This window comes from Camelina sativa, chromosome 11 (genome assembly GCF_030686135.1).
Source record: "Camelina sativa cultivar CO46 ecotype springtype chromosome 11, ASM3068613v1".
Classification (NCBI taxonomy): domain Eukaryota; kingdom Viridiplantae; phylum Streptophyta; class Magnoliopsida; order Brassicales; family Brassicaceae; genus Camelina; species Camelina sativa.
Window position 1 is genome coordinate 39,095,630 of NC_141890.1, and position 25,608 is coordinate 39,121,237.

Genomic DNA, 25,608 nt, shown 5'->3' on the forward strand with positions numbered 1-25,608 from the left:
ACCCCTATGTCCACCCAAAACTCCTCAGGACATCTCAGAGTGCGGAAGTTACGTTCCACACTCGTCCTCCACGCATCTGGAGCAGTAGGGTCTGTACCAGCCGAAAACCGTACAGTACTGATGTCATGCATCTCCTTGAGCATAGACAAATAACGACTATGCCCTCCCACATCCGCAGCCACTGGCTGCCGCTCCTCCGCCACCACTGGTGGCACTACTTGAGCCTGAGCCGATATCACTGCTGGCAACCGCTCCAACACCTGTGCTAACAAGCCCGCAAGATCAACACCAGGGACTCCAACCGCTGGGATTCCCACACCTGGAACCCTAGCATCACCGACCATTGGAGCATCAACACCGCCCCCTCCGGCCACACTCATTGAATCCTCCTGGACATCCTGCGACTCGCCAACACCCTCAGCTGTCACACTCTGGTCCGCAGTCTCACTAACCTCTGGGACTCTGCCCCCACCACGACCACGTCCGCGTCCACGACCATAAAAACATAAACTCATGAACAGAAGGCTAAGCACACAATTAACATAACACAAAATCATAAACTCACCGTGGAATAATACTGTAGGCTCGAAGAGGATGTTCTAGGACTCCATGCCACACACAATTGACTAACTCACATAATCAATCAAGACATGCAATCCCAAACGTCTACAACACAAAGCCTAGTGAACCGGAACCTAGAACCGTAAGGGCTCTGATACCAAACTGAAACGACCTGACCTATTTTTTTTAATAAATAATAATAATAAATAACTACAACTAGTGGTCCCATATCCACTAGCCACCTACCCACAACCACAACCAACAGCGGAAATAAACAATACCAATATCCAATAAATATCTAATAATAAAATAACCAATAATCAAATATAGCAACAATCAAATAACCAATCATCAGGAAACATGAAACCAGCAACCTAGAAATGTTTCTAATGACCCAACTCTAACAACCTAGCAATGCCAAACAACATAAAATCGAGTCCCTAGAACATCCTCCTCTTCATCGCCTTGATTCCACGATCACACTTTGCCTTTACCTGCACCACAAACACATATTGAGATGCATGAGTATTTGATAAACACTTAGTGAGGCAATCCTCCCATCTACTGGGCTATACACACAAGCAATAAGATCCCTACATGCCACAAACAACAATCAATACAACAAACCAGGCGATATATGAAACATGCATCATCCGTCATATCTGAAAGAAGGGTGTCGACCGACACTGGCAATCTGGTGTCGACCGACACCATGCTCGACACTCCCAAAAACCCTAGTTTGTGTCGACCGACACCTCCACATGGTGTCGATCGACACTCGCCAAAATCTCGAGCCGTCCTTGTGTTGGTGTCGACCGACACCCCAACTGGTGTCGATCGACACCGATGCCGAGCATCGGTTTCCTTCGATCAAAAACTCTGAATCTCGCCTCCCCTCTTCTCCAATCCTCTCCATGCATTTCCAAAAGCCAAGACCCAGCCATAGCAGCCACGAATAACCATAGAGAACTCAAAGAACCATTCACATAAGCACCAAATCACAGAAAAACTAGGAATCTTAGCTTAGATAAGCCATGCTCATGCACTCACGTCTCTGCAGGAAGATTCTGACCAACATTAAACGAATCCACACTCCCAAAAAGCTTCCCACACGTTCCTAGCCTTGAATCCTCACTCCCACAACAAAATCTCACCCACAAAGCCTTGAAATCTCACAATCTCTCTCTAGAACCTCAAGAACAATTTTCTCTCTTTGCTTTCTCTAAAAACGGCGAGACAAAACACCAAAAAATGACCTAGGTCGTTTTTCTCACTTAATAGTCCGGTTCTGTGGTTTTCCCTAAACCAAACCGACCAAAAATCGACCATTAAATCAATTTGATCGAACCAGACCACACTGGTGTCGACCGACACCACCATGGTGTCGATCGACACCTATCCCAGAAAACCAATAATTGGTTTGCGGATGTTACAGCCGACCTCGACTCCCCTGCAATCTAAATCTCCACATCCCTCACTCGATGAAGACTCTCAAGAACTTCCCTCCTGAAACCCTGACGACACCTGTACTCTCACCGGAATCTCCGCTGATAATAGCGCTCTCATCGCACTCCGGAGTAATGAAGCAATGAGTTGCTCCAGAGTCAAACAGAACGTGGGACATAAACCCGCCCACCGACAAGGTCCCTACACAAACCTCATGTGTTGAGAACCTAACATTCAATCGCAAGCAAAAACCAACATAATCTGAACTATTGAATTGACCAAGTTCGAATCTCAGAAGTTATACCAGTGATCGCTCCTACACTGGTGCCACCAGTCTTCACAGTCGAGTACACCCGCGACGTCGGCTCGATCCAACCCACCGGCTGCACACCCTGCTGCACTCCTGGCTGACCCCCAGCCTGCACTGTTGCTACTGCCATCTGCTGCAATTTGGGACAACGAGGCTTGATATGCCCCGTCTCCCTACAGTAGTAACACACTCGGGTATCTGTCCGCGTCTCCGTCACCGCCCGCTGCTCCGTCACCTCCCGCTGCTCCGTCAATGCCCTGCTCACCTCTCTGTGGACAGTTGGTCACCTTGTGGTCCCTGCTACCACACCCAAAGCATCTCACACCCCCGTACTTTGATCTTTGCATATCATCAAACTTCCGTTTCTGCCCCTGCGCAGGCTTCCCGCCCTTACTAGGAACAGAATGCGGCTGGGTCTGCTGTGGCTGCACCGAAAGTTTGCACCAAAAGCATAGCTCCTCACTCTGTACCGAGTCCTCAGATCATCCCGCAAAGCCAACAAGAACCTCTGCACCTGAGCCGAGTTTGGCTCCAAAGCCTGGCCTGCATACCCCACAAACCGACTGAACTCTACATCCAACTCCTGCACTGTACGGTCCCCTTGAGTCAACCCCAAGAACTGTGCCTCCATGCGATCAAGAGCCTCCGGTGGGAAATACTTGGAGTTAAACTCTCTCACAAAATCCACCCAAGTCATATCCCGCTGCACCCTTCATGTTGTCACTGACCTCCACCACACACGTGCATCACCTGCCAAGTAGTGCACTGCCAATTTCACCCTAAACTGGTCAGGACACCGAAGCGACCGGAAAAGATCCTCCATCAGCTATCTCCATTCATCCACTACACTCAGATTCGTACCTTCCGAGAAAGACCCCGCTTCCACTCGCTGCAGCTGCACCATCATCAGCACAGAATGAGCATCCACTACCTCGGCCCCCTGCTGCACACATGCCTGCAAACCCGCCACAGGCTGCACCGCTGGGACCTGACCACCAACTACTGGCGGCACCACTGGGTCCTGCCCACCAACCACTGGCGGCACTACTGGAACCTGCCCACCAACCTCTGGCGGCATTGCCGCTGGAAGCCGCGCCAAAACGTTAGCTAGCAAGCCCATCAAGACATCCTCCCTGCCTGGAGCACCCTCCGCTGCAACCCTCACACCTGGGGCAACACCGCGACCGACATCGGGCCCATCCACCCTGCCTTCAGCCAAACCAGCCTGGTCTCCAGACACACTAGGATGAACCTGTGAGTCCGCTACCTCCTCACTGGCCATGCTCTGGGTCACACTCTCACTGGCCTCGGGAACCTGACTCCGTCCCCGACCACGACCACGACCACGACCACAACCACGAACACGACCACGACCACGCCCACGACCAACATCATCCCCACCTCTAACCATTTGTATCACTAAGAATAGAAGGCTAAGCAACAAATAATTCTAGTAGCACAAGAACACAACTTACCGTGGAATCACAAAGCAGGCTCGAAGGGGATGCTCTAGGACCTCATGCCAGACACAATTGACTAACTCACATAATCAACTCTAGCATGAAATCCTAAACATCAACAGCAAAAACACAGTGAACCCTAGACCTAGAACCGTAAGGGCTCTGATACCAAAATGAAACAACTCTTGCCGTTTTTTTTTAATAATATTAATTCACTAGTGGTCGCATACCCACTAATAACCTAGCAACAATCAACAACAGCGGATAACAAAAACAATTCCATTAAACCAATAAGAATTCCAACAATAACAATCCAATAACCAACAATGCAATAACAAAGTTCTAACATCCTACAATGTTCTATCAACTCAACACTAGCAGTCTAACAATAACTAGACCACAATCAATCAAGTCTCAAGAACATCGTCCTCCTCATCGCCCTGATTCCACGATCACACTTTGCCTATACCTGCACCACAAACTCAAATTGCAATGCATGAGTATTTTATAAACACTCAGTAAGGCAATCCTCCCATCTACTAGGTTATACACATAAGGGCAACCCCAATGGGGGTTATATTTTTAGGGCTCTTATAATTTTGAATTAATATATGATGTACTTTAAGTTGAATAAGAACTTTGGGAAGCATAATTAAAAAATTTCCTTCCAATGGTGGGTTCTAATATTGAGTCTCTTAATTTTTATTTTTTTTGAAATTGAAAAAAAATAAAGTAGAATATGAAATTATTGCATATTAAGATATATGTTTATAAAATTATTACATTTCATAAAATTTTAAACATAATAAAATAGAAGTACAATCCATGAAAAGGGAAAATGATTAATTGTATCCTCGAAATTTTGCTCAAATATTCTCAACCAAATCATGTTGCTAACTGTTAAGCCAAGTGAAAGAGAAATTAAGATTTGACAATCATTTCAACAAAGTGCAGCATAATAAAATAGAAGTACAATCCATGAAAAGGGAAAATGATTAATTGTATCCTCCAAATTTTGCTCAAATATTCTCAACCAAATCATGTTGCTAACTGTTAAGCCAAGTGAAAGAGAAATTAAGATTTGACAATCATTTCAACAAAGTGCAGCGTAATAAAATAGAAGTACAATCCATGAAAAGGGAAAATGATTAATTGTATCCTCCAAATTTTGCTCAAATATTCTCAACCAAATCATGTTGCTAACTGTTAAACCAAGTGAAAGAGAAATTAAGATTTGACAATCATTTCAACAAAGTGCAGCATCTTTTAAGGACAGAACTGAGCATACCATAATCACTTCCAGCGATCTGTCCTTTCCAGAAGCAGCGTTTCAATGGTGGTTCAAGGTTTGCAGTGTAGAGACGAACAATTTTTGCCTCTGAATGAATTGAAAGCTGCCACTGTCCTGACATTAGCTATGGCTTCACCAGCGAGCTGTGTTCACTTGGCATGCGCCGCTTCCAGGTCTCCCGAGAATCCAGTCATGAACATTTTCTGTTCCATAGACAAAACAAAGTTAAAATGTAAGAACAACAATAAGAGTACACATTTGCTTTGTAAGAACACAAACCTGTAAAACAGTTGCAGCAACAACAACAGGGAAGACTGCGACAAGGACAAGTGCTAGTCTCCACTGTAGAACAAACCCAGCAGTGTAAGCTACTAGCATCAGTGCCTTATTCTGCACAATTACTGAGATCCTATCTCCTATGGCGGATCTCACATTATTGGCATCAAGAGCTAACCAAGCTGCGATTCTTTCACTTTCATTCGCCTCTTGATCAAACCAAGCCATCTCATTCTTGAGTACTGCAGTGAGCATCTTCTCACGGACTCCCTTGGTCAGATTCTCACCCACAATGTCCCAGAAAGAATGCTGGAGCGTGTTGAAGATAAGTGCTGCGGAAGAGAGACCGATCAAGAGATAACAATACTTATCAATCTGTTTGATCATGTATTCATGGTCCGGGTTGTAGTAGATGCTTAGGACTGCGCTGAGGACATATGCAAAGAAAGCACTGAGGGAGCCGCAAACGACAGAGCCTACAGAACCGAGCATGACAAAAGACCTGGTTTCAGATACTCCTCCACCAGCGATCACAACTTCACTAGCTTATGATCATGTATAACCTGCAACATAGCTTCAGTCAAGACAAACTTATAGCTTTTTGCTTTGTGGTAATCAAACAATAACACAAACTGAACCAAAGCTTTTCTGCTTCCTCTTAAACCAACAATAAAATGACAATTTCCACCAAAAATATGCATCATATCGGAACAGAGGCGAGGCAAGCAAGAGCCCTAAAATTTGAACAAAATCCAAACAACCCTAATCCCTTTAACTAATAGCGAATTCATACTACTAAACAGAGAAACTTACCCTCTGATTCCAATTGCTTCAACCTCAACCGAATGAATCGACATCCTCTCAAATATCAAACCAATCAATCTCAGATTTGATTCAATATCCTCCGATTGGCCTCCCCATATTCAATCTCCTCCCCTACGGATCTAATCCGAGACCAATCTCCTCTGATTCCATAGCGTTTGATTACTTCTCCTTCGTTTACTGGACTTCGATCGAGAGAGAAAGAGAGAGAGAGGGGAAACCATAAACAAGAGTAGTGACACGTATGGGCTCTTAAACCATAAACGAGTATACTAAATTAGAGGCTCTCTTATATTTTTCCCCTTTATCTGATTTATTTTTTTCCTCATTCTCCACTAAAACCCCTCTTAAAACCTCCCATTGGGGATAACCTAAGCAATAGAGACATCTCTAACCATCAATAAACAATCAACAATAAACAATAACAAACCAGGACTCAGCATCGATCGACACCAACATGCATCGACCGACACCAGTTGGAGGTTGCGTCGACCGATGCAAGATCTGCATCGACCGACGCATGCTCGGCATAGCACGAAAACCCTAGATTTTACTCGTCGTCCTCGCATTTGCATCGACTGATGCAATCTCGAGCATCGTTTTCCCCCGAAGCTTCTCGCCGGATCTTCGTTCCTACAACCACAAAACTCGATCCCCAACCACAAGAAAGCTTCCCAACGTCCCAAATAACAAACTAACAAGCCTAACCACACATAACAAGCAAATCAGAGATATCTCCAGCTTAGATAAGCCATGGTCATGCACTTACCTTTGCCACAGAAGAAATCTGATCCAAACACAGGAAGAAAACGCTATAGGAAGTTCCTACCACGATCTAAGTCTCAGATCTCACAGGAAAACGCCACAAACTTCCAACAATCTCCCAAAAACACTTAAGAACTGATAAGAATTCTTTTCTCTCTGGTTTTTCTCCCAAAACGGCTGAACTCGTCGAATGAGACAAAAACACGACTTAAGGGTTTTCCCTAACTCAAAACGCAGCGTTTAACTTAACTCTTCCGCAGAAAACTGAACCTGCATCGACCGATGCAATCCCCTAAACCGGGATTTCGGTTCGTGGATGTTACATGTTGCATCACAAAATTAACATATGCAAATAACATATGGGATTTTAGAAAAATATGTAACTTGGATTAGTTAATAGATTTTTATTATGAGTTTAAACGTTTCATCATTTAAGCATTCTTGACTTAGTCGGAAATTCTATTATAGCAGATGATGCATTTGGACAACCTCACTGTAGCGACATAGCACTAAAAACCGATATGTTTAAATGGTCTATATAATTAGGTCAACGATCGACATTGACGTTAGAACTTTTAAAATTATGTTTTCATGGGATATGAATATGAAATGAACTCTTTTAAAGATAAAAGGTCAGAAGATTGTCGACAATATTATTGCGACACTAGACAATATATGTTATATATATATATATTAGTAAAATAAATACATAATTTATATAGATTTATCTTTTAATCTTCAAATTATATTCATATTTAATGATTTTTATTGATAAAAGTTTAACTAAAATCCCACGTAAAATCGCAAATAGATATAACAAAGAAATATTATCTTCAAAAATATATATGTTGTATATCACTAAGTAAAGTAAGTTTAGTATTTATATAGATTTATATTCAAAAATTTGAAAGATTATATTTGAGCTTAACAATTTTTATTGATAAGAAATATTTTAAATTGTTGACAAAAATATTTGAGTATGCATCCAAAACAACTTAGGCAATAGGGGGCTGGTGTCGATTAATTAATTACCTTGGTGTAATGCACCACCTTGGTGTCGGTTAACACCAAGCAACCAAAACAACCTCGACAACAGGGAATCCATATCCTCAATCTCACTCTAAATTAGGTTGTAACCTTTGAGCCATACCGCGTTACTCTCATACACACCACCCTCTAGCTATGGGTACTAGGGAATTCATACCCTCAATCAAGCCCTCAATTCGCAACATTTGATTCACACCACCTCACTCTTGGAACACCGTCCTCAAGCTATCGACACCGGGGAATCCATACCTTCAACATGAGTTGTCCAGGACCACCCGTCCTTAGAGCAAACAAATCTTTAACGTCTAAAAGCATTTCCTGACCAGCACAACCTCATATGGTTCTCGTACAACACAGCAATTTCATAACAACCACCATATTCCCTGAGCAGAATATCACTACAACAGTGACCAACCGGTCTATACAACCAAACCTAACATCAAACCCCATCAACCTCCTTCAATCGTCATTGTGGTTTTCACCACTCCAGACCCACATGTCAACACAATCTACTCATGAGATCAAACACTATCAACCTATGACGTCTACATCCCGTCAATTGCATGATACGCATATCGTAGAAATTAATTGCTCCAAACTCACACCACGTCCGTCACACTCCCAGAACCACCATCCTTTGAGATATATAGGGCCACCGTCCTGCGAGCTCACCCTCAAGTTCACCGTCCTTTCAGCTAAACACCACCACCATCCTTCGACATAAACACCATCCTTTCGAGCAATCAAGTCTAAACGTTTATCATCATATTATACCGAAACAACCTCCCGTGCCCCATGTACAACATTACCATGTCATATCTGCTCTCATATTCTCACTCTGGAATATCACCTTATAAATGACCAGTCACTCAGGTCATCTCACAACATCCCAATCACTCAGGGTGTTTACACACACTAGTAAACAATCCACTAGAAGTACTCATAATGTCTCCATCGTCCACAACAGAGGCGTCCCGGAGAGCTCCCCATGTTAGCGCAGACAAAAACACATCTTGGCGAATAGAATAGAGATACCTCAGCAAATCAATCGAATCCCAAGGTCACAATCCCAGAAACGCGACAAGCTAACCTAGTTCTCGTAGACGTGATCCCATGGAACTTGATCATCCAAAACCTTCGAGCAATCCTCTCACTACCGGAAAAACGTTGGCGAGTGTCATACCCCCTAGCATTGGCAACACTAAACTCCCCGTTAGGATGGATCAATCATCAATAAAAATTTCCATACTTATGCCTTGGCAATCTACAAGGTCTTATCATTGTCTTGCCTTGACAAACTCACACTTGGTTTTCAAGGATGATGTTTAGTCATATTTGTTAAGGTTTTCACGGATGATGTTGTTTAATCACACTTGAGGGTAAGGTTCTTTTTAAGAGTGTTTGTCAATTAATACATAAGGGATATCGTAAATCTAAAGATACAAATTTTCCTTTCTAGTGATTTTGTTTTCTTTTTTAATAGGAACTCTAGAAAAATAAAAGATATATTCTAATTTCATAGAATAAGGGGACAACCCTAAGAATACGTTTTCTAATATTCTTAGAACATGTGTAAATGGTAGAAAATGTATTCTAATTTTCGTAGAACAAGGAACAAATGAAAGTTCACAATATATATATATATATATATATATATATATATTCTAAATTTTGTAGAAATTAGCCTTAGAAATATCATCAATAGAAATGATTTCTAAATTTTGTAGAACATCAAAGAGTGAGTAGAATACATTATCTAACTTTTGTAGAACATGTAGAGCTTATAGAATACACATTCAAAATTTTATAATGTGTATTCTAAACTTCATAGATCAAAGTTTTCTATCCAAGACGACAGCAAAAATGACATATATTGGCATTATAAGTTTTTTTTTCTGTCAACAGGTTAAATATATTAGTTCGAAAGAGCCAATTGAAAGGAACATTGTTTACAAATTTAGTAGAATGCGGTACGGTACGATACGAAATTGTCGTGCCAATAAATCCACTTTTAACTTGCACTACGTGGAATAAGAGATAGTGAGAAGGTTGAAAATTCCTCGTCGATTAAAATCTCCTAAAGGTAGACGGAAAAGGCTGGCCACTTTGTAGGTGAAGGCACCATCTTCACCAAGACAGTCTGAAATAATCCGACCTGTTTTTTTAATATAATAATTAATAAATAACTAGTGATCTCATACCCACTAGCCACCTAACCACATTCAAACCAAACAGCGAAAATAACCAACAATAATAAACCAATAATTCAACAGCAGTATTCAATCAACCAACAGAAACATAAAACATCAAACCAGCAACCTAGCCATACAACAACCAATCAAGCCACTAGAACATCATCCTCTTCGTTGCCTTGATTACACGATCACACTTTCCTTTTACCTGCACCACAAACACAAATTGAGATGCATGAGAATTTTATAGACACTCAGTGAGGCAATCCTCCCATCTACTAGGCTATATACACAAGCAACTGAAATTCTATTGTCAAACATTCAATAAACAACATACAAACCACGGAAACAAGTATCATCTGCTCGCTGGAAGGGAGGTGTCGACTGACACCAGCCTAGTATCGACCAACACAGGCTATTGGTGTCGACCAAAACCAGCCCAGTGTCGACCGACACATGCTATTGGTGTCGACTAACACCAGCCCAGTGTCGACCGACACAGGCTATTGGTGTCGACCAACACCAGCCCGGTGTCGATTGATACTGCTCCTTGGTGTCGATCTACTGACTCCGCAGACGTGATCTGCTTGAAGCCGAGAGTCGAATCTCGCTTCTCTTCACCTCCAATCAGCCCAAAACTCGACCAAAAGCCACATAAAATCGTAGGAAATCTATAGCAACCATAACAAGCAAGAAAACACCACAAACAACACATAACAAGCACTCACATCTTTGCAGGAAGTACTGAGCCGAGAACGACAACTCCACTCCTTTAGAAGGCTCCTCCTTCGTTCCTAGCATAAGATCTCCACTCCATAGGAACAAATCTTTCAAAACAAGCCAAGAAATCTCACAAACTCTCTAGAAACTCTCAAGAACACTTGTCTCCTATCTTTTTCTCTCTCAAACAGCGAAACAACACTTCCTCCATGACTTAGGTCAACTTTTTTCTTAAATTACCCGGTTATGGGGTTTCACTTTAACCTCACAGACCCAAATTGACAATCTAAATCGATCTGGTCAATCCAGAAATTGTTGGTGACGATCGAAACCCATCCCAAAAACCCACAATTTGGTTTACGGATGTTACACAGTCAATGAGAAAAGCTACATCGTGATTATCGGCGCCAATCATACACCTAATAGCCCAGATGAAATCTTCGACTTCAGTAAGAAAAGGGGAGAGACTCCAGCGTAAATTTACAGCTCCCATGGTTGGCGTGTTTAACATCCGCGAACTGGATTCTCGGTTTGGGATGTGCATCGATCGATGCAGATGTTGCATCGGTCGATGCAAGGCTGGTTTGTCGCGAAACGAGTTAAGTTAAACGTTGCATTTTGGGTTAGGGAAACCCTTGAGTCGTGTATAAACGGAGTTTTTGTCGTCTTGTGGCAGAGTTTAGCCACTTTTGAGAGAAATAAAATAGAGAAAGCTGTTTTTGAGAATTTTTGGAGATTTGTGGCTGTTTTGGAGAGATCTGTAGCTGGGATCGTTATAGGAGCTTGCTAGGATAGTAGATCCGTTGGTTTAGAGTCATATTCTTCTTTGGCAAAGGTAAAAGCCAAGTGTTATCGTGGAATCAAGGCAATGAAGAGGAGAATGTTCTATTGGCTCGTTGATGTGTTGTCTGGATTCTGTTAGGTTGCTAGAGTTTAGCCAGTAGAACATTGCTAGGTTGCTGGTTTTATGTTTTATGACTTGGTTGACTTAGCACTACTATTGGTTTATTATTTATTGGTTATTCGTTTTTGATTATTGGTATCTTTTGGTTATTTCCGATGTTTGGTATGGTTGTGGTTAGGTGGCTAGTGGATATGGGACCACTAGTTAATTATTATATTTATTTTTAAAAAACAGGTCAGGTCGTTTCAGTTTGGTATCAGAGCCCTTACGGTTCTAGGTTCGAGTTCAATAGGTTTCTGTTGTTGGTGTTTAGGGTTGCATGTCTTTGATTGATTATGTGAGTTAGTCGATTGTGTGTGGCATGAAGTCCTAGAACATCCTCTTCGAGCCTAGAGATTTGTTAACACATATTGCAAACAAAACCCTCTTAACCTGCTCTTTTGAAACCTCTCTAGTGAATAGAGATTTGTTATTCTTAGCTCATTTAAACTCCAAAACGTTAGCCAGATCCTCACTAGATCATTCAAAATAATCTGCTGGAGAATAGGTGAGGAAATCTTGAAAATATATCACCGCTTCAGTTTTAATGAGATCATGAGTGTTAACTACTCTCCAATCTTCATAGTGGATCTCTTTGATATTGTTTCTTAATTCCCTGAGTTTAGCTGATGCATAAAAAGCTTTATTGTTTCGATCACCAACCTTCAGCCAGTGGAATAGTGATGGTGATCTTCGCCATCTATCTGCTAGCTCTTTAAGATAATAAGGATGCTTGGTAACTGTGTTAACAAACTTAAAAGGTTTATCTACCCTCTTCTCCTCCTAAGAAATATAAAACCTGCATCTTAAGTGATCCGAGAAACCCTTGGCTCAAAAATAGAGTATGATGGACCATACTGCTGAACCCACTCCTAATTGACTAACACTTGATCTAGTTTCATACAAATTACCCCATCCTGCCACTTGTTACACCATGTGTATCTCGGGCCCTGATAACTCATATCAACCATTTTACATAATCTTACAAGATCCTGAAATCTCTCATGCCTGCTGGAATAGATGTTGATGAATCATAAAGGGAGTGATCATCATTCTCTAAGATTTAATTGAAATCCCCACTAATTAGCCAAGCCTTATTACCAAAAAGCGGTGAAGCATGATGGTGTCTCAGATCACTCTAGAGCATCTTGCATTCAACAACAAGATTTGACGCATAAATAAACGACACAAAAAAATCTTTCTTGCCCTCACTACAAAGTTGGGATGTTTTGAAAATCGGAGTAATTTGCGCATTATTGTTCTAAACCAGCCAAAGTCTTCCCATTCTATGCTCCTCATAGTTAGAGAGAAGTGTCATGTTGGTAAACACAACCAAAATCAAAATTACCATGAGACATCCACTCTCTGCTTTTTTTTTCTTATTGAAACCTTGAATATTCTAGAAGAAACCTAAAATCAGATTTTTTTTTTGATTTTTACGTGTCTTTAGAGTGCTAGGAAGAACATTCCTAGAGCTCTGCGAACCATTCTGCGAAATATACTTGTGTCCCTCCTTTAAAGCATGGGGAAGAGAAGGCCGAAGCGACACCCCCCTTCTTATGCTTTAGACTCATTTCTTCGACATTACAACCTGATTGTTGAAATACTCGAGAGCCATATCACCAATATCTGTAACCGGTTGCTCTCTTTCCCTAACACTGAGCCCACGACCGCCATTTAAGATCCAAAAGAGACCTACAGTAAACCACCTAGTCACACAACAAAATCCACCATATCCTTACCGACTTCCGCCGTAACCGCAGATTCTAAGAAGACGGTTGAGCTGTGAGGAACTCTGAAGCTAACCATCCGACGTCTTCAAACCGGGGCTCGGTGGATCCTCAGCTACATCGGCATGGATACACACCACACCTCCGCTAACGGAGAAGAGAGCCTACTCACCATTGAACCTTCGATGCTAAGCTCGACCACTTGACATGAAGGCTGAATAGCTAATCTACTAAGATGGAGGGAGAGGAAATGTAACACCCGCGAACCAAAATCCCGGTTTGGGGATTGCATCAGTCGATGCAGGTTCAGTTTTCTGCGTTTTGACTTAAGTGAAACGCTGCGTTTTGGGCAAAGGGAAGAGGAAAACCCTTAAGTCGATTCTTTTGTCTCATTAGTCGACTTTGGCCATTTTTGAGAGAAACAAAGGAGAGAAAGAGTGTGCTTGGTGTTCTTGGTGATTTTTGTGGGTTTGTGGCGTTTCCTGGTGAGATCTGAGGCTTAGAACGTTGTAGGAGCTTCCTAGGAGTGTTCTATTGCTTGTTTGAGGTTCTGTGGCAAAGGTAAGTGCAGGACCATGGCTTATCTAAGCTAGAGATTCTTTGATCTGCTTGTTTACGTGTTGTTAGGCTTGTTAGATGGTTATTTGGGACGTTAGGAAGCTTTCTTGTGCCTTGGGATCGAGTTTTGTGGTTGCAGGAACAAAGATCCGGTGGGAAGCTTCGGGGAACACGATGCTCGGCATGATGCATTAGTCGATGCACTTTGTGCGTCGGTCGATGCATGTGTAACTTGCATCGGTTGATGCATCCCTTGTGTCGGTCGATGCATCCCCATGTGGTGTCGGTCGATGCAGAGTCCTGGTTTGTTACTCGTTGTTTGTTGATTGTTGGTTGATGGTTAGAGATGTCTCTATTGCTTGTGTGTATAGCCCAGTAGATGGGAGGATTGCCTTACTGAGTGTTTATAAAATACTCATGCATTGCAATTTGTGTTTGTGGTGTAGGTAAAGGCAAAGTGTGATCGTGGAATCAAGGCAATGAAGAGGAGGATGTTCTAGGGACTCGATTGGATGTTGTCTGGCATTGCTAGGTTGCTAGAGTTGGGTCATTACAAACATTGCTAGGTTGCCCGTTTTATGTTTCCTGATGTTTGGTATTTGAATATTTTTTATGATATAATATTGGTTTACTATTGGTTATTTCTGTTGTTGATTGTTATTGTGGTTAGGTGGCTAGTGGGTATGGGCCACTAGTTGTAGTTTATTTATTATTATTATTTATTATTTATTTAAAAAAAACGAGTCGGAAAGTTTAAGGAAATCGCGACACCGGAAAGAAAACGGCAGTCAGAAGGATCGTCTCCCTCATATCTAAAAAAAGCGGTTAAGATTTTCTTTAGGAGAGAGAAGAAAGCGTTTCTGTCTCTCGACGGTTGGATTTTTTGCAGTCCTCTAACTCGTGAAGTCTAGAAAATTATCGTGCTTTTGAGAGTGCAACGTGATGTGATAGCATTGGAGCAGTCTGGGTGATCATCATTTCGGTAAAGCATGTTTATAACCAATTTAGACTTGAGAAACCCTTTGACAAAAATAATCATACAATAAATACAGTATATCTCAAACCCTTTGACCAAACAAATAAAACTGTTGCATTATGAATATAGATTTCATAGATGAATTTAACCAGTGTAAAAGTTAGAAAAATTCCGTTATCTGGGTTCGAGTAGTATTGGCCACGAGGTTCAAAATTTAACATGGTTTTTCCTGACTCAAGGAGATTGATCTTTGGGCCTAGAAAGCTTTGAGGATCACTCTTGAGTCATAAAAAAAATGAATATAGATTTCTTTTTCTGATTTTTTTTTTGTCCACCAAAATTATTAAAAATTATTTTTTACAATTGAAAAGTTTGGTTGACCAGGAAAAAAAAACTAAACGAAATAGTTATTTTATGGAAATATATCTCCTACAAATTATTGATTACAAATATGAAAGATCTATAATATGTATGTATATATATAGACCCATATACCAACACAAGTATCTTATAATGGAAAAAGGTTTAGAAAAGATCATAAATCTATGGGAAAAACTACATTGATCCAAATTAAGAGCTTAATTACTAAACTAACTCATAAAATTTGAGGGTAGATTAGTTTTTTTGTGGGCCTAAAATACCATTTTTTGTTTTGTTAAGAAAAAAAAAAGTCAAATTTATCCTCCCAGCAATTTAAAAAAAACTCAAAATATTTTTAAAAGTCTGTGACAGATTTGTTTTTGCACAATAGATTTATTTTTGCATGACAGATTTATTATGATAGACTTATTTTGGATGACAGATTTTTTTAACGATAGTTACGACAAATTTATAATTAGTGGCAGATTTATATTTCAGGACAGACTTATTTATATAGACACAACATACTTTCATAATATATAGCAAGTTATATATAATGTCTGGCAAATTTATTTTTACATTTATTTCAGATTTATTTATTTTATTAAAAATCTGTCGTAACGTGAAAATTTTTTCACAGAAAATTAATTAAAAAAATTGATTTTTAGTGACAGCAGATTTGTTTTATGTTTCGACAGATTTTTGTGTGGTATGATAACAGATTTATTATTGTAATTTTTAAATTGCTAGAATAACCTACATGAACACCATAAGTTATGGCAGATTTGTTTACTTTATGGCATTTTTTTTGTTTGCCTCAAAAGCTCTGATGTTTGATAATAGATTTATTAGATGTAAATATAATGACAACAGATTTGTTTTATATTATGACAGTTTTTTTTCTTCCAAAAATCATATTTTTATATAATTTTTAAACATCATATTTTATACACTATATTTTTGTAAATTATTTTTAAAGATCATCATATGTTTAAAATCATATTTTATACATAATATTTTTTATAAATCATAAACTGAATAGTATTTTTAAACATCATATTCTTATACATTTTTATTTTCTAAATCAGATTTTTTCTTTAAAATGTGTAAACATCATATTTTTATATTTTGACCCAAAAAAATCATATTTTTATATATTATATTATATTTTCATATATCATATTATAATAAAATTTTATACATTATAATTTTTATAAAACTTATTTAAAAAAATAAAATTTCAAACATCAAATGTTTAAAATCGTATTCTATATTTTTAATAAATAGAATTTTAAAAATCATATTTTTCATTAATTATATTTTAAATCATAGTTTTAAACATTCGATTTTAAAATCATATTTTTGTTTGTTTTTTTTTTATTTTTTTAATTTTGTTTTTTATTTTTGAAAAACAAAATTTAGTGGGTTTTTAGTCTTTCTACATAAAATTTGTGTCATTTAATATGATAAGATGGAGTGTTAATTTAACAATTAATTACCAAATTTGGGTCAAACTGGTGTATTGTCACTAAATCTATATACGTTAATAAGTTGAATGTTGAAAATTTTCTTTTGAATAAGTCAACAAAACATTTAAAAGCTTTAAATCCTGAAGGAATCCCTCAAATAATTCTTACCATAAAATAAGATTTACAAATTATATCATACCTAGTAGTTTTTATCTATATATTCTAACCTGTATTCAATTTTGTATGATATAAGAATCTCTTCTACCATTTATTTTGAAGCTTGTTCCTCTTTAGTTTTTTCCTTTTTCTTTTCAAAGTGAGAGTAAAGCCTATTCCAACAACGAGCCTCTCCCAACACAAACAATGGCAACAAGTAAATTTTCATCTCTTTTCTTACTTTTGTTGATTGTGCTTACTCCCTCTTTGTTGCCAATAATTTCAGGTAACACATTTATTTACTAAAAGTTTGATGATTTCATATGCAAAATTCATAGGTTTTGACAATATTATGCAGAAATATTAAGCTTGACACAAAAAAACAAATGTAATTACGTTTTCAATTTTACGTTTACATTTACACAAAAGCAACTATTTAATTAAAAAAAACAAATTATAATCAAGTTATAAGTTTTACTGTAAAAAAAAAGTTGTGGTTTCAATGTTTTGATATATACTTTTACTTGAAATATTACTTGTGTAATTTTAAAAATGTGAGTTTTTCCTCAGTAATCATTGATATTGTAATGAACCTGGCAATATTTCTTATCAAAATTGTATTTTCTGAAAAACAAAAGTTCCTAAAATTAATTATCTATTGAAGATTTGACTCTTGGGTCTAAAAATAAATGTCAAACAAAATAAAGTTTTTGTCGTGTATATTTATTTTGTTGTGAAAACTATTTCAGATGTCCCTCTTGTGTTTTTTTTCACAATAAAGTCTTTGTCTTGTATACTTATTTTGATGAGAAAAATATTTCAAATGTCACTATTATGTTTTTTTTTTGGAGGTAGCAATTTCTAATTTTAAGGGCTGTCTAATGTTCGTTATTTTAAAAATAGTATTAAGAAGAAGAAGAAGAAGAAAACAAAATAATTAGAAACATATAGTACATGCATTGCTAAGTTAAAAAAAAAAAACAAGTCATTTCAACAATTAATAGTTTTATACATCAAATCTTATCAATGTGTATATTTATGCACTAAACAGGACAAATGATACCATGTATATCGGGGGTATGTACGGACTCAACACCATGCAATGAAGCTTGCATATAAAAAGGATACAAAGGAGGGGTTTGTGTACGCATGGACTTTAGCTCAAAGACTGGTGCTTGCTGCTGCAATCCTAATTTTACATCTCAAGATTCTTTCAAATCTGATAATGTCCTCATTACTAATTAGCTTATCAGTAGATCTATGTGCTCTTTATTATATGAATAAAAACCTATATTAAAATATGTTTGATGTGGAAATCAAAATATCTTTTAAATCAATAAAGCATGTGCATGATATTCATGTTATGTCAAAGTACGAGCGGAATAAACTCTTGCGTTAACCCTCAATGATTTACATCAGTATATATATAAATAATTCTAGTGGGCTTAACAATATAACCTAACTCACAAGCCTATATAACCCTATATATTCATTGATAATTTTTGGGTTCAACCCTTCTTAATCACCTCCTCTTAGTAGTTAAGAAGAAACAAATTATTGATTAAAGAAACAAATTCAGTATATCAATTAATTTTAAAATTATTATATTATAGTTTTAAATTATAACATCTAAACCCAAATCACTCTTATTATAAACCCAAATTAAAATATAATTTTTTATAATTGTTTAAATCTAAACCCTAACCACTATTTTATAAACACAAACCGACATATAATTTTGTCTAATTTTAAAATCTAAACCCTAACCACTCTTTTGTAAACCCAAACATATAGAAATTCGTTTAATTGTAAAATCTAAACCCTAAACTCTAACCACTCTTTTGTAAACACAAACCGACATATAATTTTGTTTAATTGTAAAAACTAAACCCTAACCACTTCTTTGTAAACCCAAACCGACATATGATTTCGTTTAATTGTAAATCTAAACTCTAATCATTATATTATAAACCTAAACCAACATTATTACCTTAATAAAAAATCTACAGAATTGTTTTCCTTAACTTGTTTTGTCTTTTTATTTTAATTTTGATTTATTTTATAAATATGATATAACATGGCAGTATGTTGTATTTTTTTTGGTTAATTATGAGGGGGTGAATAAGAGTGGTTCACCCAAAAGCATGGACATTACAAATGGCCAACTTGGAAAGCAAATAAAAAACTGGTCTTCAGAGGATACAAACGACGGTTTGATGAGACCAACTATTATCGAATCACGAACATGATGAAAATCGATTTCAATGTGCTTGGCACACTCATAAAAAATGGGATTATTTGCAATATGAATAGCAGCTTTGTCATCACAATAAAAATGAACCGGACCAGGCTGCAAAACACCAAAAAAATCGAGAAGAGGAAGCAGCCACTTAACTTATTTTGTAGTCCAAGACATAGAACGATATTCAGCTTCAGCTCACAAGAGAGAGACGATGTCCATGAAATAAGAGAACCGCCAAGAAAGAAAAATATAACCCGTCAAGGAACGACGCGTTAATAGACAAACTCCATGATCATAATCACAATAACAAGTAAGAATTAAATTGGTAGTAGGTGTCTTCATAAACTGAGAAAGAATATGAATGGGATAACAAAGTTTCGGGCGAGTATGAGAAGAAACTAAATCAATTTACCAACGGTACGACAATATTGAGCAGGATCGTCATACAGTGCAGCCTTAGAACGAGCAAGCCGATGATGTTGACCCATTGGAATATTTGTGGGTAGACAACCGAGTAAACCAACCTTGAAAATAATATCCAAACAGTATTTTGGTTGACATAAAAACAAACCTTCAGCATTATGAGCTATCTCGATACCGAGAAAATAGCCTGGAGTTCCCCAAATCCTTTATATGAAGCTGACGAGAAAGATACAACTGAAAGGCTGAAATAGAAGCTGAATCATTACCCCCAATTACCAAATCATCAACATACACTAGGATGTAAACATATGTAGAGTCACGAACAAGCGAGAAAAGTGAATAATAAGAAGCAGACTGACGAATACCATAGTCCATAAGTGCAGTCTGAAATGTACCAAACCAACAACTAGGAGCTTGTCATAGACCATACAAAGATTTTCAAGCGACAAACTGTAACACCCGTGAACCAAAAATTAGATTTTTGGTTGGGTGTCGATCAACACCGTGTGCGGACAGATTAATCAACTTCCTTCATCCCTTTAGCCCTCGAGTTTAAAAGGAGAAACTCGACTTCCTTCATACCTTTAGCCATTTTTCACATTTTTAGAGAGAAAAGGAGAAAAGAGAGTTTCCAAAGACTGTTCTTGAGGTTTTTGGAGATCCTATGGCCTATGAGTGAGTTTTCTTTCTAGAGAGTGTGGATCCAAGGCTAGGGACGTGGTGGGAAGGTTGATGTGGTGCTAGCTTCTTCTTTTTGGCTTAGATCACATTGTTTGGCAAAGGTGAGTGCAGGATCATGGCTTATCTAAGCTGAGATCTCTATTCTATGATATTTGATGGGTTATGTGATTGTTTCTTTTGAGTTTTATGCGTTTTTGTGACTCATGAGGCTTACGTTTGTTCCTGGGATCGTGTGGGACAGATAAGAGGAGTTTAGAGGCGAGATTCGAAGTTTCTGCTCAGAGGAAATTGATGCTCGGCATCGGTGTCGGTCGACACCAGTTGGGGTGTCGATGGACACCAACGCGAGGACGATTCGATGACTTTGGCAAGTGTCGATCGACACCATATGAAGGTGTCTATCGACACAAGCTAGGGTTTTGGGGACGTCGAGCAAGGTGTCGGTCGACACCCTCTGGTGTTGGTCGACACCCTTCTTCAATAGCGGCTGATGATGCAAATGCTTTTTATATTGCATGGTTTGTTTTATAGTTTGTTGTTTGTGGCATGAAGAGATCTTATTGCTAGTGTGTATTGCCCAGTAGATGGAAGGATTGCCTCACTGAGTGTTTATAAAATACTCATGCATCTCAATTTGTGTTTGTGGTGCATGTAAAGGCAAAGTGTGATCGTAGAACCAAGAAAATGACGAGAAGGATGTTCTAGTGGCTCGATTGGTTGTTGTCTGACTTCTATTAAGTTGCTAGAGTTAACTCCTAGAATGTTGTTTACGATTGCTGGTTCTTTGTTTTATGTTAGAAGATTATTGTTCTAGTTGGTATGGAATTATTAGTGGTTATTTGATTATTGGATATTTTATCGGTTAAATGGTATCGCTTATGTTATATGCTGTTGTTTGATTGGGGTTAGGTTGTTAGTGAGTATGAGATCACTAGAGTATTATTTATTATTAAAAAAATGGGTCGGATGGTTTCAATTTGGTATCACAGCGCTTACGGTTCTAGGTAGGGTTCACTAGGCTTTGTGTTGTAGATGTTGTGGATTTGCATGCTTTGATTGATTATGTGTGTTAGTCAATTTTGTTTGGCATGGAGTCCTAGAACATCCTCTTCGAGCCTACAGTGTGATTCCATGGTATGTTGTGCTTCTTGGTGTAGTTTTGGTTTTTTTATGTTTGGTATCCTCTGTTCTTGGAAGTGCACTGGTTAAAGATGTTTGAGTTTTTGGTCGTGGACGTGGGCGTGGTTGTGGTAGTGGTTAGACAGGTTCCCGAGACCAGCGAGTGTGTGGTCCAGAGTTTCACTAGGAGGTACGTCAGAGGGTCGCAAGCATATTAGGAGTGACCAGAGGGGGTTAGCCGGTGAGTGTACCGGATGTGCTGGGAACCCAGGTGTGGGGTTGCAGCAGGTGGAGCCCAGGGTCGAGATGATCGCTTGGTGGATCTGTTTGAGTGTTGTTGGAACGATTACCAAGAGGGGTGCCAGTGCATGCTCCAGTTATGCCGCATGTTGTGGTGGGGTGCAGCCGAGGGCTGCAGATGTTGTGGAGTTTCCATCATATTTTAGGAGGATGGAGCAGTTGTAGATGATTGGTTAAGAGATTCTTCTCGAGAGGTTTCGAGCCTAGAGAGGTAGATAGGTGGACTAATGCAGTTGAAGTAGATATTTCTCTGTTTGGTGGGTGATCCAGTTGGATATTGGAACTTGAGTGGTCATACTCGGACCATGGGAGGTACTTCTGGTCAAAATATGTTTATAGTCGTTAAGGATTGTTGCTCCTGAGGGGATGATGATTCTCCTTAATACCGATATCTCAAGGGACTGGGGGCTCCGAGAGTGGCAGAGGGGATGATTAGTTCCCTTGATACCAAGATCTTGTGGATTTTGGTCCAAGGGTGAGACAGTTTAACTCGAAGACGGTTGTCTGAGAGTGAGATCTGTATGGCTCGAAGGTTGCGACCTAAGGGTGGAGGAGTTGGGAGCAAGCAATGCCTAGGACATGAGTATAAACATAACGACGGAATGTAGACCTCGAGAGTTGATGGTGGTTTTTTCTTGGATATTAGTTGTTGATATGATGGTTTTCACCCAGAGTATCAATTCCCTATGCAGTTGTAGTACAAAGAGTTATCAATCCAAATGGTTGTTATGCTAGCAGATAAGATATGATCAGAACAAACAAGTCAAGCCAAGCAAGAGTTGGGGTTTGATCTAACAATCCTAAAATAATTAAAAGAAAGTAAATAAACAAGAACCACAAGACCTAAATACTCGATGCAAGCATTTGAGTACAGGATCGGGTGGAGTGATCGGGTAAAGAAGAAAAGTAAGAACAGCTCGAAGGTGTACATGAAGATGATGATCGAGTACCAGTTCGGGTATAGGGTCGAGTTATGAATAAATATGTAAACAATCAAAATGCAAAAGCTCCTACGGATGGGGTAATCGACTCCTAAACATTCCTGGCCAGTATGGATGTCCTACATGCCTCAAGCAAATATTCCCTATACAATGAATCTTTAAAATCTTGTTAAAACACTCTCGTGATAGAAACAATCATTAGGCTGAAGATGATCACTCCCCTACCCAACTCTCGCTGGAGAAACATGACCAAGCAGGCAATACAAACCGATTCATTATTGTCAATAAACCCCTAACACATCTAATCTTTTAGGCTAAGTGAGTAAATCTCTAGCATTGACTGATTCAAGCATTTCAACTACATCTCTCGATGGCAAAACGCCCTAGATCTAATCTCAACCTCTCAGTCTATTGACAACATTAAGAACACCAATCTAGAAGGGAACTTATATAAAATAAACAACCAAGCTAAGACATCCTAACCAATAAAGAACACATAATTGTCTATCCCATCCCTAGAATCTTTTTTTCACTACTCAGATCTCATTTCAGAAAACATAAAAACAAAGATAAACGAAAATTGCATTGTATTGAAAAACAAGATAGAAGTAAGAGTACAAAGTAGAAATCTAAAAGGATAGCAAAGAAATGTAAAATAAATCCTAACAATGTGGAAAAAGAGTTTGAGTCACTCAAGATCTCTCAGAAGCTCTCGCTCTATGTATTGAGTGTCTGCGGCGTGCTAGGGCAAGAGGAAGAAGATGTGGGTTTATATATGGAAATCCATTAAACCTAGCTACCCAGTCCTGCCCGAGGGTCTGCTCGAGGCGGTGCTCGAGGATATGGTCGGGTAACTCCTCGCATAGGTCTTCGGGTTGTTCTTCCTGCCCTTGGATCCTCTTCGATCAGGTTGGTATTCAGACTGTTCTTCCTGCTCCATAGCTCCTTCAGGTACATGCTCGGATTTGACCTTGTTTCTCCCTATTCATCCAAAATGTGCAAATGCAAGAATGCAACACCCTAAATGTTGATTCCTACAGTTAATGACCTAAAAATGCTAAACTTATGGTATATATAATGCAAAATATGGACAAAAAGGGATGCCTAAAACATGTAAATTAGAGAGTTATCAGACCCCCAAACTTAAATCTTGCTAGTCTTCTAGCAAGGAAGTAGGAGGATGAGGGTTAAAAATGGGACTCATAACCTTTTGAGCTAAGCGAAGGATTCAAGCTATAGTCCTTAAAGATAGTTTCACGGTGCTAAGATCAATCATCATACTTACAAATATTTTTCTATGCTTATTACCATGCATCGATCTATTAAATCAGTTATGATACAAATATTAAATCAGTTATTAATAATTGATATAAATAATTGATATCAAATATTATAACCGACAAAAATAGTAACATCACTTTTATAAATTGATAGAAAATGTAGTATCATTTGTTGGTAAAAGAGACATTATTAATATCGATTATAACAACCAATACAAAAAAAAATTATTTGCTTTAGTTGATAATAAATTGATGTTAATTATTTGCATTAACAATGTGAGTAGCATTTTTATAAGTGATGTAAAATTCCTTTGTATGACATACAAGTAATACAAAAACATAAAATAAATGATACAACACACTTGTCTTTTTGTGAAACGAGTGCACCCAGATTCTCAATCCTTGCACAGAACACACGGGAAACAATCTCAACAGAACCCTATAATTGTGACGAGACAACCGGCGTAGAAATCGCTCCGTACAAAGACTTCCACAAATACAGGCTAGGTCCAACTAACCCATACACCATATCCACAGAACACAGTCATACGACCGTACTTCAGCTCCACGAGCACCTTACATTCATAGACTCTGATCACTCCACACTAGACTCCTTCGACATCCGATCGAATAATCCGTTTGTTTCTACTTCCCGGAACAAATTTTACTTAATTGTGTATCTTAAACACAACCTCATCTTGGTACTTAGTCGCACAACCAACCACCCCTAAGCGACCAACTAACAAGAGAGATGGGCTGGAATACTTCATTCCGCTCTAGCCACAGACTTTGCCTCACCAACGATCCGTGTCAACCAACACTATCTCAATCTGTTTTCCAACGACCAATGACAGAAAAACATGAAGGTATTGACAGACACCACCTTGGTATCGCTCGATACCTCAACATTTCCACAAAACCTTCCATGACATACCGCATAATTATCACCCGATTAGTTCACAAATTAACCATTCAATTGACAAACCCATCATTTGATATTGATCTTGTAGCACCACGAAGCTCCCCGCCAAATTTCAGCCAAATCGGACACTGTTTCATCCTTCAAACGTTGTCTTGAAGTAGTCACCCTGCAAGTATTGGTGTTGACCGACACCAATCATCCCAAAACCCTAGATCAACCACTTGTCTTGGATTAGGGACAAAATCTGAGGAAGGAGCAACCCCACACTACCAACAGTGCTTTCCCCTCCTCCTCCTCCATGCCACAACATCACTACTTCCTTCATTCCCGACCCCAAAACCATCTCCTCACCTCTCTAACATAAAATATCCAAATCTCTCTTCTCTTCTTTGGGGCAGGAAACAGCTGGGAAGGGAACCCCTAACACGAAGAGAACGTTCTCTTTTTATAGAGTTTAGGGTTTCTCTAAAATCGCTAAAACACTTTACCCCAAAAATTAACCGAAACCGCAACCTTTAAACCACATGGTGTTGGTCTACACCAACCTTCAAAACCAGAACTCGGTTTCATGGGCATTATAGAGATAAATATAGCAAGCTCTACTTTAGAGGCAAATTT

General features: G+C 38.8%; 1 pseudogene across 1 annotated transcript; it reads left to right on the plus strand.

Annotated features, from left to right (window-relative positions):
* The first annotated feature begins 17,190 nt into the window (after positions 1–17,190).
* Positions 17,191–18,383, plus strand: LOC147935153 (putative defensin-like protein 83; annotated as a pseudogene). The gene is made up of 2 exons (XR_015570531.1): positions 17,191–17,368; positions 18,134–18,383. The product of XR_015570531.1 is annotated as a putative defensin-like protein 83 (transcript).
* Positions 18,384–25,608: the final 7,225 nt, after the last annotated feature.